General features: G+C 35.2%; 1 long non-coding RNA gene across 7 annotated transcripts; it reads right to left on the bottom strand.

Annotated features, from left to right (window-relative positions):
- LOC109230533 lies at nt 2,830-12,566 on the bottom strand. Of its 7 annotated transcripts, none has more exons than XR_002068659.1 (4): nt 12,042-12,566; nt 5,395-7,513; nt 3,019-5,310; nt 2,830-2,956 (listed from the first exon to the last, which is right to left on the bottom strand). It is a non-coding gene; the product is annotated as an uncharacterized LOC109230533 (long non-coding RNA). The 7 variants fall into 7 exon arrangements; XR_002068661.1 differs by having other exon boundaries at nt 5,395-7,507; XR_002068669.1 differs by having other exon boundaries at nt 5,395-7,415.

Here is a 14,004-nt window from a genome sequence, read left to right as displayed (position 1 = left end):
CTTTAGCAAGGCATCGTAAGAAACCACGTATATATATCGGGTGCATGAAATCTGGTCCTGTTCTCTTGCCAAAAGTAAGGACATTTATTTTATTTTTCTGCAAATTGAATCTTGAAAATTCAATTTGTTGACATTATATTGTTTTGAATTACAGAGGTGTAAGATACCACACCTCTACTTCATCATAATTTTTCTTCACTTGAAACACTCGACCTTTCTAGGAATAACTTTAGTTCTTCTATTCTCAAATGGGTTTTCAATCTCCCTAATCTTGTTTCTCTTGATTTGAGTGATAGTAATTTAATTGGCCCATTTCTTGAAGGTCATGTTAACTTTACTTCTCTCAAGACTTTCATGGCGGATTTCAACTCTTTCAATTGACTTTTACCCAAATGGTTGTTTGATCTTAATAATCTTGAATATCTTGAGCTTATATTCAGTGGTATTGAAGGTGCGATGCCGAGTGAGGCTGGAAACGTAACAAAACTTAAAAATCTTGATCTTACATTCAACAATATTGAGGGAGAATTATCTGAATTATTTACTGATAGGAGTAATTGCCTTCCAGCGGAATTGAGAAATAGTTCTTCTTTGACGGAATAGTATCTAGGAAACAATAAACTGACTGGAACTCTCCCAGAAAGTCTTGGCCAACTCCCAATGCTAGAAATTATTGACATCTCTAACAATAGGTTGGAAGATGTTGTAACAGAAAATTATTTCACCAAATGGACACAATTAAGACAGTTCTTTGCATCTAACAATGATCTAACTTTAAAAGTGAGTCAGAACTGGATTCCACCTTTTCAAGCCATAGATATTTATATAGGCAACTGGAATATAGGTCCTCTATTCCCCAAGTGACTCCAAACTCAAAAGAATATAAATAGTGTGGACATATCAAATGGTGGAATACAAGGTGAGGTTCCAACTTGGTTTTGGAACTTATCTTTTCAATTACTTGATATTTCTCACAACCAATTTATTGGTGAGGTTCCAACCATCTCAACACCTTCTTGGTCACCTGGACAAGATGATTGATTAATGTACTTGGATTCCAACAATTTCAGTGGTCTGATACCTCAAATTTCACCCAATGTAACTGTGATAGACCCCTCGAACAATTTCTTTTCAGGGGGTTTATCTCACTTCTTGTGTGAAACAAATAAGAACAGATCCTACAAATTGGAGGTCTTAAACCTCGAGGGAAATGATTTGTTTGGAGAAATTCCTGATTGTTGGATGATCTGGCGAGAGTTGAAAGTTTTAATCTTGAGGGACAATAACCTGATTGGGGCATACCAAGATCCATGGAGGTTTTAAATAACTTGATATCCTTGGACTTCCGAAGAAAATAGACTTACCGGTCCATTGTTTTCATCATTGGAAAACTGCATAAAATTGCAGAAGATAGATGTAGCTGAGAATGGGCTTGATGGACAGTTACCACATGGTTGGGAATGAGGCTTTTATATTTAATAATCCTTAGCCTTAGCTCAATCAAATTCTGTGGTGAATTGCCTCCAGAAACTTGTCACCTCAAAGATCTTCAAATCTTAGACCTTGCAAACAATAGTTTCTTTGAAATTATACCAAGGTGTATTAGCAATCTAACAGAAATGGTCACCGTAAATAAGTTGGGGGAAGCTGATATTATTTATGCTTCTCATTATTTCGAAGCACGTTTTTGAGAAAGCGCAATTGTGACAACTAAAGGCAATATTTACTAGTATGATAAAATATTGGCATTAGTTACAAGCATGGATGTCTAACAATAATCTCTCTGGAGATATTCCTATAAGTTTTACTAGGCTTGTAGGATTGAGATTCTGTGATTTCTCAAAAAAACATCTGACAGGCAGGATCCCTAATGACATTGGTTAGATGAAAGTGCTGGAATCTCTTGATCTTTTAGAAAATCAACTTTCTGGTCAAATCCCGCAAAGCTTTTCGAGTTTGTCAACTTTGAGCTTCTTGAATCTATCTTATATCAATTTGTCAGGGAAGATACATGTGGGCACTCAACTTCAAAGCTTTAATTCCTCGAGTTTCCAGGAAAATGAACTTTGCGGGCTTGCACTCTTGGAAAAATACAGTTCAGGTGGTCAAATTTCTTATGCTGAAAAGGATGAGAGTGATGAAGACTAACTGGATTGGTTCTACATTTCAATGGCAATAGGATTTGGTCTTAGCTTTTGGGGAGTATGTTCTTGTTTGCTTTTCAAGAGATCATGAAAACATGCCTATTATCGTTTTTTGGATAGTAGTTGGAAATCCTAGTATGAAAAATTACAAATATATGGAGGGATATAATTGCAGAGATTGTTATTCTCAAAAGCCTTGTTGTATACTTACTTTTCTTTCAATAAAAAATAAAAGATTGTTCGCATATGAATCTTTAGGCATTTTGTTTTAATCTCCCTAGTTATAGTAGATAACTGTTTGCAAATGATGATTGTTCGCAAATGACTATTTAAGGAAACAAAACAAATATATACTTGTTAAAAATTGCAAAGTTCTTAACTAGTGTTTTCTGATTTAAGTCGTCTACTTCAGAAAATTGCGAAGTTAATATCCTTTTCACTATGCGTGCTGCCAACAGATCAAAGAGCTGATAAATTGTATAAATGATGTTGCCTTTAAAAAAGATAGCAGAAGATTTGAAAATAAATAATCTCTCTTTTTTTTTTTTGCTGCAAGGGAAGATTTCATTGATAATTAAGAAAGTACAAGAGGTTTTCAAGGTATATTGCTAGTGCCAATTACATCTAAGTGAATTTGCATGGAGGGTAAAAAGGGGGGGGGGGGGGGAGGGGGGTTCGGTTCAAAAAACACAATTAGGTGTGGTGGTGGTCCTGTGTCTAATTTTTCGAATTTAGCAAGTGCGTCCGCCACTCCGTTGCTTTCTCTCATTATGTGATTAACTTGTTGGATGTTGAGTTCCTGGATCATTGACCTGCAAGATGTTATGAGTTGTGAGAATCTTGGACTACCAGTTTGAAGTATTTGGAGTAATACCTGTGAGTCTGTTTCGACCATTATTGGATGGAGGCTTCGGTTGATAGCAATAGTAAGCCCATGATACAGTGCCAGTAGTTCTGCTTGTAGGACATTTGTACTTGGTATGTGTGTTGCAAATCCATAAATCCATTGCCCTATGGAGTCACAGAAGACTCCTCCTGCTCCTCCATGATGATTTGTTGGGTCGTAGGCCACGTCAATGTTGAGTTTATAATGAGGTGCTTGAGGTTTAGTCCAAGGAATAATTTCTCTTACCCTTGGTTTTGTTGCTAGAGATATTTGTTAAGTAATATACTTGGGACGCTAGTGAGATGATTGTGGTGGGGTCAATTTGGTGATTTTGGTTTTTGAAATGATTATTATTGCGATTTAACCAGAGTTGCCACAGTAGGATGGGAGTTAGAATGAAAAATGGTATAGTAGTGTTGGAGAGGTGCATAGTTTGTGTATCCATTGTATGAGGTTGGTTGAAGGTGTTCTTATACGGAAGTGGTTCCACATGTCTTTTGTTGGTTTGCATTGTAGAAAAAAGTGTGGGATGTTCTCTCGTATATTAATACAGTTCGACAGTAAGGGTTGTTAGTGATTTTTCTATGGTATAGCAATGTTTTAGTTGGGAGTTTCTCATGTGCAATAAGCCATAAAAAATACTTTATTTTTGGTAGTGTGGTTAGTTTCCAAATCCAATTATTAAGAAATTTTATTTTACAGGGGTGGTCTTGGTGTAGTATATATAAATAGGCTGAGGAAGTGGTAAATGATCCATCGTTAGAGTGGTGCCAGTAGGATGTATCATCTCCTTGTTGGGTTGTAAGGATGGGGGTGTTTTGAATGAGGGATATGATCTGAGGGGTAGTAGAAAGGAGAGATTGGAGGTGTACCATGTTGAGTGCGAGATGAGTTGTGCCACTGGTATATAGAGTTCATGTTTTGGAATAGGTCCATGGATTAAGTTTCTGAGAGATAGGTTGTTAGCAATCCACTTATCAGTCCAAAGATTTATGTTTTTACCATTGGTTATGTTCCAACTGGTTCCTGAGCGGCAATAATCGATGTTTTTAACCATGCTCTTCCAAATGTAGGAGTCATTAGGGCGAGTTTTTTGTTTGTATAAATAATTTTTAGAAAGCTCTTACGGGTGGTCATATTTTGTTGATAATATTGCTATCCAAGGAGAGTTATTGGTGTGAGTATAGTGCCAAAGATTTTGTATTCCTAAGCCCCCTTCTGATTTTGGCGTGGTTATTTATCCCAGTTAATTAAATGCAGTTTTCGTTTTAGATCAGTTCAGCCCCAGAGGAAATTTCATTGAATTTGTTCGAGCTTGTGAATTAGTTTGGGTGGTAGTAAGTTAATTTGCATTACATATGTGGGAATTGTGTTTAGCACTGATTTGATTAGGATTGTTCTTCCCGCCAAAATGAGGAATTGTGATCTCCAACCTGTTAGTTTTGAGGTAACTCGATCAATAATGTATTGGTAATAAGATGTTTTAAGTTGTATATGTGTAATTGGGACACCTAAGTATTTGCCTATGTTTGTGGTGATGGGGATATTTAAGGAGTTAGATATGATTTGGCTAAGAGAAGGGTTTACGTTTGCTGAGAAGAGAAGCTTTGATTTCTGGAAGTTGATTCTTTGTCCAGATATTGCACTTAATTGTTGGAATATTTCGATAATTGTAGAGGTGTTAGAGGCCCGCTTGTGCTAGGAGGATGAGGTCATCTGCAAACATGAGGTGTGAGAGAGGTGGAGCATTTTTATTAAGGAGAATGGGGTCCACCAGCAAATGTCTATGTTGTGCTCGATGATTCGGGATAATGATTTCATACATATGATGAATAGGTACGATGATAGGGGGTCTCCTTGTCTTGTACCTCTAGAATGTTGGAAGAAGGGTGTAGGAGTACCATTAATGATCATGGATATGGAGGAATATGTAACACAAGACATTATGAGGTTAATCAGGGGTAGCGGAAAGCGTAAGTGTTGAAGGGAATAACGGATAAAAGACCATTTTAATCGATCAAAAGCTTTTTCGAGGTCTATTTTTATCATCATATTCCCTTTTTTTCCTTCTTGTTTTTTAAAGGAGTGAATGTTTCAATCTCTCCTTAGCTACTGCAAGGAACTCATTTCCAAGCATCGAATACTTAATAAATAGAGAGCACAAACTTCAGCTAAAAACTGAAAGAACATTCCATGAGGAAATGACTTTGTATTGTTGCAGATCATTCTCAAGATAGAGCAGAGAAAACAATTGATTGAACCTTGTACTGTTACAAATTCCTACAAAATAGAAGAAAATAAAAATTTCTGTTGGCTTTTACAAGATAGTCTCATAACATGCATATAAAACTAAACAAGACTAACCTCTGGGTGATTGTATTGTTCTACATATATGATCACTGGGAATACAAAATGAGTCCAGGACATTTTGACCTTATCAATACTGTCAAAGAACAAAAAATTTCAGGCAACTTCCCGATCAAGGGCTTTCAATGCAAGATCTGCAATATGCTCTTACATTAAACAACCCTGTGTCATAACTCACAAGAATTGATGAAGAAAGCAATGTTAAGGGATGCAATCTGGCAATACATTCTTAAAATCACTAGCTAACACTTGATGAAGAACCAAAGGCTTTTGAATTGTTCAACATTCTAGCATAGTATATTTGCTATCAAATGCAGTTTTACACATCAACCTCAAATCAAAAGATATTATATGTGCTTAAATAATGGAAGCAGACTTTGAAAGTCCTTTCCAATTTCTTTAAATTCAAGCTTGATGTAATTCTTTTCCGAAGGGTTAGGCTACCTGACTGAGAAAGTGAGCTTGCACTTTCTCTGAGCCCGCAATTCGTCGAGTGATGAAAGGAGTGCTTGCAAAGGTTCTCGTGGAACTTCAGCTATGAACCTCAAGAATTGACCATGAGGAAATGACAATTTTAAAGTCGAGCCCAGGCTTAGACAAGAATCAGTGACAGAAATACAAAACACGAGAAATTTGCATCACCTGAAAATGTAACTCTTGTCCGAAGGTTAGGCTACCTGATTGAGAAATTAAAGGTACTTCTTTGTTATATTTACCCGTGAGAGTGTGAATTAAGTATTTTATATTTCTGTCCTTTGTGGCCATAGGCATGCGATAACAATTTCGTCTAACGAGTTAGATTCAAATGGGTACTTACTATCCCTCTGCAGGTAAAGCTGCAAAGATGTAACACCTCTTATCAAATGCAAAGATCTTGTAAACTTTCTTATTCTGTATAAGGTAAAAAGGACTTAGCTTTTGGGTAGCATCCAGCTATTTTTTCATGTGGTCTTTGAGTCCTCCAGCAATTATCGGTTGCACTACATGATTTCCTCTTCTAAAAAATTCTCTTTCGTTATTAAGAAATACTTATTACATGCTAAACTAACGCCATAAATTACACACACACACACACACACACACACACACACACACACACACATATATATATATATATATATATATATATATATATATTCTGCAAGCTTGCTACAGAAATAACACAGTCAGAATAATTACATCGATAATGGAAGGAGTGATTCCATAGGTTCTGGTGGCAAACTTGTTCTACGAACTGAAAAAACATTAGATGAGGAAATGACAAGTTTGCTATCCAACCCCGGCTTAGGCAAGAAGCAATGACGGAAATGTGGAACAACAGAAGAAATTAGCATCACCTGAAAACTACCACAATTAGAGGGATTAATGTTGCGCTAAAACTACCATTCATGTTGGCTGTTGCACAGGAAGTGATTGGAGAGAGAGGACAATTCAAATTGTGGTGACTTCTCTCTTTTGCTACTATCATCATTAGTCGCTTGTCTTTCTAATAAAGGATCACATGAATGTTGAGAACTGACTCGCGCCTTTTGCTATAATTTAGGCAAATTACACTTACATTTATGAAACAAAAGCAAACTAACTGAGAATATATTGGAAGTGGTATTGCTGCCAACTACTGACAATGGAAGTTTACTTATTTCCTAGATAATTGGGATGGTTGTCCGCAATTTTTTATATGTGTTTGTGTATATTTGAAATATAACATCTATATGGAGCTTTAGAACAGAGCTAGCGTGTAATGACAAGCAGAACATAATTCATGTCCCTGGTAGCAAATTGAACAAATTGGAAGTCATTAATTGTGGAGAGGTGGATCATTCTGACAAATTTTTATCCTTCAAATTTATAATGGAAACGACACATCAAGCAGTAGGATGGTTTGATTTAACTAGGAAAGAGTACAAATACCTACAGATTCATTAGAGAGGCTTCTACAAAATGGTTCCCATTCTGTAAACATTGCTTTGTGATCTGCTTCGATATGTTGGAAAGGAAAACCTGGAAGTGGTGCAATGCTGAAGAATTTGGTAGACAAATGAATGTTAACAGAGCACAGCCTCAGACCAAAGTATTATTTGTCACACTCAGCTATCATAAAGTTGCAGACCTACACCTTTGAACAAAATATCAGTTCTGATAGTTAAGAGCACTGGATGTCTAGGGATGGTAGTGGGGCGGGGTGGGTTTGGCAAAACCCACAAAAATTTCGCCGCGCCCCGCATAGTTATTTTTTCAGTTTTCAACCCGCCCCGCCCTGCTTCACTTAAATTTATTTTATTTTTTTTCTAACAAACTAGTTTGACATACTCCAATCATACAAATAAATGAGGACGAGTACTTTTATTATGTGATGCTATATTAGATATAGGAGGATACACAACATTGAAATGGCTTGTACAAAAACAACTCTAGACCTTTTCCCTACAAATTATATACTATAAAAAATAAAATTAAAATACTAGATTATGTATTTACAAATGTTGTCATTGTAATGTATATGAGAATAATACAGTAAATAAACAAAAATTTGAAGATATTGGCCTCAGGTAAAATATTTATGCTTCTTTAGCATTTATAAAATAAAAAACTAATTTAATCATAATAATCATAAATTAAAGTAAATTTACACATTTAATTACGATTAAGTGATAAAAATGGAGTATAAGATAAAGAAAAAACCTAATGTGATCCGTTTAGGTATCATATTTTGCGTATATCACCTTTTTTCATAACATATGTGATAGTTATCACAAAACAATTTTGATATTGGATTAATTACGTGAATGTCAAAGTTTGTATTTTGTGTAAAGAACTCACTATCATATTCAAGGATATCGACAAGTTAACACATGTTATAATAAACATATTATTGGTTAATTAGATATCTGATTCATTTCTTGTTTGCTTAAGTTAATTCTCAATTATTGGGGTTGTCAAGTTAAATAAGATTGTAAACGTGAATCATTTTCTAGGGGAAGAGTATGTTTTCAAGATTAAGATAATACGATAACCATTACTATGCCCAATGAAGTTGTCATGTTCAAAGCTGCCCCGCATTGAACCCGCATTAAACCCGCAACCTGCCCCGCTTTAAAATTTTTAGAAATTGTTTTAACCCGGTCCGCCCTGCCCCGCACCCGCATAAGAGTAAACCCGCCCCGCACCATCGCCATCCCTACTGGATGATATAATTGATACTAGAAAATGACTAGTCCTTTTACTTGCTGTTTGAATTTCGACATAGGAAGAAACTTCTGTACAAAGGTTTGCACAACATTTCCTTCTCGTAGTGACGAAAGAATAGTAGTGCTATCAAATTCCACACAGAAGAGAAGTGTTTTTTTTCTTCATTTGCGCTTTGTTGAGAAGAAAAGAAGCATATTAGCAGTTCTGGTATGAGTCTCGGAGATAAATATAGGAAGTTATAATTACTTTGGGTGTCTTAGACAGAGTAATCTCTATCTTTAAGTAATCTCTACAGAAAACTTTGTTTTACGTAGTATAATTGCTAGATAATATAAAGAAGTATGGTATACTAGTTGTGTGTTCTCGTCTAAATTACTACTCCCTCCATTCCAATTTATGTGAACCTGTTTGACTGGGCACGGAGTTTAAGAAAAAATGAAGACTTTTGAGATTTATGGTCCTAAACAAGTTAAAAAGGGGCCCAGAGTATCTGTGTGGTTATAAAAGCTTCTCATTAAGGGTAGAATTGTAAGTTTAAACTAAATTGTTTCCAAATTTAGAAAGGGGTCATTCTTTTTGGAACGGACTAAAAAGGAAATATGTTCACATAAACTGGAACAGAGGGAGTAGCATCTTGTAGCTTTCTATAAAGATATTTTCTCTTTTTCACCCTTGCTAGAGATAAGGATAAGACGGATAGTGGTGGAGATGTTTTCTGCAACTATAGGCTATCTTTTATCATTTATTACTACGTTTGTGGGGGTATCAGTGGTTCTTAAGAACTGATAGAACCTATCGAACAAAATCTATTTCAACTTATTATTAGGTTTTAAATTTTAAAATAAAATTATAGGTTTCGATATAAATTTATAATCTCACCAAATTATTAAGCCAGCTCTTTAATTTTTTCATGAATATGTTTTAGTCTTTTAGAGATTGCGGAAAATTAATTTCTGTCAAAATTATTGCTAAAGTTTGAATGATACTCTACTCTCTACATTCTTGAAAGATTTTTGTTTTAGACCTTTACTCTACTCTTAACATTCAAGATTTTGTGAGGTTTAATAAATTAATCATTTTTGCAAAGAAAATTAACACTATCACCATAGTTTTATTTTACCAGTGTAACATATTATTTACCATGTATGGCTGGTTATTTATACTTGCTATAAAACTTACTTATAGTTGACATATAGATGATCTAATTGTATGAAAAGTTTACATCATCGCAGATTTTATTTGGTTTGCATCAATGCACAATCACTTCAAAATTTTGGGAAAATATTAGCGAGACCGATGATTATTAAGTAGTTTTTTTTATTAAAAAAAACATGCTATTGCCAAACTCGAAAGGTCAAAGAGATCGAGTTAACTATTACTCTTTCAATCACCACTTGCAAGTTGTAAATGGTAGGATGCCCTATGTGTTATTTTATGTTCCAACAATTGGTCCAATATGGAGAAAAGATCTTTTAACGTCATTTTATGAAGTTAATGATAGATATGGTTTTTTCTCTCTTTTTTTTTCTTGATGGAAAGAACAATAAATGGTGAATCCAGCAAGTTGCATTCATTTTATCAATCGAGATAGTGTACAAGGACCTGTATAGGAGCCATGATAATGTTTTGGAGAAGACTTCCTTTTTTGGTTTCCCACTTGGTATTCGATACTCGCATTTAGGCCCTGACTAATCTTGATTCGTGCAGAGCAAGCCTCAAAATGGAGAAGCACTTCCTATCAGGGCTTTATCATATCCGGAGCTCAAATCGACTGATTAAGGGTGTAGGACGAAGTATATGGACCCACATTGAGAACATGATAAAGTTTTGGAGAAGACTTACAAGCTATGTCGCGCGGAATCTCCAAAATGATGTTGCACCCATGTCGGATCCTCCAAAAATACATTATTTTTGGAGGATCCGACACTCACCCGGCAATATTTTCGGAGAGTCCTAGCAACATAGCTTACAGGTCTCTTGTATTGAAACATTAATGTCCAGTCAATTGTTATGAAAAAACAAAGACAAAGACTTCATAATAATAGAGTGAGTGTGGGTTCTTGTACACCACCCCACTTGATGAAATGAATACTATCTATTAGATTCACCATTTATTGTCCTTTCAAGAAAAGAGATAAAAATCAAATAGATGATAAATTGATAAATATATTTATCATTTACTTCATATAAAATTGATGTTAAAAGACCTTTTCTCCATGTTGGATCTACTAGCCAAATAGAAAGGTTAGATTTGCACAAAGGGGCTCGGACACGGGTGCGCGTGTCGGATACGGGTGCAGATCTAGAGGTCGAATCCTTTGAGATGTACATTCTAAGATTCGGGAATACGGATCCTAGAACAGATACGAGTGTGGGGATTCGACTAAAAATAATTCAAAAAATGAAAATAACAAAATATCTCTAAATTATGAAAATTTGGTGGAATACTTACGTATAACTTGTAAAGAATTTTGTTAACCAGGGAGAAGGTGTGAGGCACTCCCAGATTTCATGGTTTGAGCACGGTCACTTTACCATTATGCTCGGCTTGATTATCTAACTATTACATGTCTTAGACCTATGTGCATTTTAACCTTTTACCGCTTTTATTTGTATATTTTATGGATTTTATTTTAAACGAGTTACAATGTCGTACACTTGTTATTTTATACATGTCGCAAATCGCTCCACGTGAAACGCACCCGCAATTTATAAACATGTTTATTTTATTATCATTTGAAGTTGTAAAGTCACATACGTGCACTCGAGGTTGGGATTTAAGTGTCACGGTTATGCCAGGGGAGCCGTACCTATAACTATGACGATTTATTTCTTCAAACGCGCCTAAAGCAACTAGCGCGTCTATAATTGTGTTTTAACTACATTTGAGATGTATTGTGAGACAAGGAATTATGGAACAATTGAGGGAAATGAGTCAGCTTTTGTTCTAATCAAGTTGGCCTGATGAAACTAAATTTATTTGGTCCATGTTCTATCCAATAAAGTCGACGCCCACTAAAACATAACTAACTTGCATTCTGTCAAAGAAAACTCATTGTGCAACCTAAACTACTTACTGATTTCAAATTATTAAAATCACATATGGCCCTTATTAGCCACACAATCGAACTGGCCATTAATTTACTATAACTAATGTCTACATGAAAACCCAAAACAAAAAGGTGAATCAACAACATTGAAACTTATTTTTGATAGATAAACAACTGAAAATCGGTAAGTCAAGCAATTCCAATTAAATACCAATTAAAACAGCAGAGAACAATGATAAAACCATAGACAAGATAGGAGCATATCACAAACTTCACCAATCAAGCACAATAATAGCAGTAAGTAAATCAGAGAAAACAGAGCAACCCAAACAAATCTGCAAAAATATCGAAGAGCACGGTATTAACTACTCATGAGCGAAAATAAACTAAGAGAAGAAAAGGGACCTTCATTGCTGCATATGCTCTAACATTTACAATGAAAGAGGAGCTCCCAAATCACATTCCTAAAACGATCTGTAGATCAGAACTTCGACGAACCCGGCAAATTCGAACGACACCTCACTTTAGCTACGACTTCCGATAGTATGTTAGTGATGTTTTGTGCTGTTGTTTCATGGTGGTTTTGGGGTATTTTTGGAGCTGGAATTTGGGGAGTTTTGGGGCTAGATTTCGGGATGTTTTTTTAGGGAATTTTGGGTTGTTTTTGAGCTGCTTTTAGGGAGTAATTTCAGCTGCGTTTTGACTGATTTTTTGGTGAATTTTGGGGCTGAAGTCTGCTGCGTTTTCAGCTGAGTTTTTAGAGCTGAAAGTACGACTTTATGGCCGAAAAGTGCTGGAGATGAATGGCGTTCTGGAGGTGAAAACGGTGGATTTCATGTCTGGTTTTTCGGCAGCAATCGCCGGATTTTTTGTGCTGGTTTGGGGGTGAATTTCCACTGTTTTTGTGGCTATTTAAGCCCCTGTTATCATTTTATTGTTTGCCCCCTAGTCCCCCTTCAGCCCTGCCCCTTTTTGCTAGATGGTCCTTTTCCTTTTTTCCTTTTTTAGGTTTTTTTTTAAAGAATAACAAACAAAATTAAAATTTTATTTTAGTAAAATTAAAATAGTAAGGTAAAATGTTAACTAACTATTCTTAGACCTAGAAAAGTATAAGAAATTACTAAAAAGACTTATAAAATACTAACTTATCACAAGAAGAAATCATATTTTTTGTGAATTTTCTTTTCTTTGTAAATGAAAAATAAAACTAATATCTAAAAGTGTAACTCTTTTTGCGGTTTTTAATTTTCTTTTCGATTTTCTTAAAAAAGATCTACAAAAGATAAAACAGAAGATTAAATATCTAGAATAACTTTTAAAAAAAATTACATACTAAAAGTGGTAAAAAATTTAAATATAATCAAAAAATTAGGTGCTCACACTTTTCTTATTTATACTTTTAAAATTAAGAGTAAAGTGGTTGACAAAACTTGATCCAACATAAAACTAAATAGTCTATGCATATGACTTTTTGCGAATTTCATTACTATATATCATCCTAGCATAATTAGAATTTCGACATTTCTCTAAAAATCGGCTTCTTGAGTCGGAGGTCTATCGAAAACAGCTTCTCTACTCCCTCAGGGTAAGGATAGGGTCTACATACACACTACCCTCTTCAAACTTCACTTGTGGGATTTCATTGTGTTGTTATTGTCGTCGTCTGCAGACAAAAAAAATCAAAATTGAAGGGCTTATGTGGAATAAGCATATAGGACTTTAGTAGTAATCCACAATGTAGGAAAAAAGAAACTGATGTTCAATAAGAAAAGTTGTTATATAAGACGACTATTGATCACGCACAACTCTAGTCCTAAAGAGGATGAGCGGTAGCTGCAAATATAATCCGGTCTAAGAGTCCGGAGTCGAATCCCACAGATAACTAAGGTTTAGCTACAACTGTTTACTATCATTTAGAAGACAAGCTCGAACAATTCCTAAGTTATAAATATTAAGATTCTCATATCTAATTAACTAACAAATTAAGGTAGTAGATTAACAACTAAAGATACTAGGGGTTGGAGAAAATATTAAGGAGGTCTAGAGTTATGATTTTCCCAATTGTCGGAATCCTTCTCGCTACGTCATCTATAATTTTGCCTAAGTATTCTCTACCGATCGTGAGTACTTTAAGTGTCTCTCTCTCTCTCTCTCTCTCTCTCTCTCTCTCTCTCTCTCTCTCGAGTAACTATCACAATTTACTAGATGAATTCTCTCAAACTACGGTAGCTGGCACTAATTCACCTCTCATTACGATCGACCAAGGTTTCGTTATTTCTAATCCCGCCTTTAAAACCTCCGTATTGATCTGTCACATACGTTAGGAGTGATGTTGTTCAACAACTACCTAAATATGTACTCTCGCACG

This window comes from Nicotiana attenuata, chromosome 1 (assembly GCF_001879085.1).
Source record: "Nicotiana attenuata strain UT chromosome 1, NIATTr2, whole genome shotgun sequence".
Classification (NCBI taxonomy): Eukaryota; Viridiplantae; Streptophyta; class Magnoliopsida; order Solanales; family Solanaceae; genus Nicotiana; species Nicotiana attenuata.
This window is presented reverse-complemented; position numbering and strand designations above follow the sequence as displayed.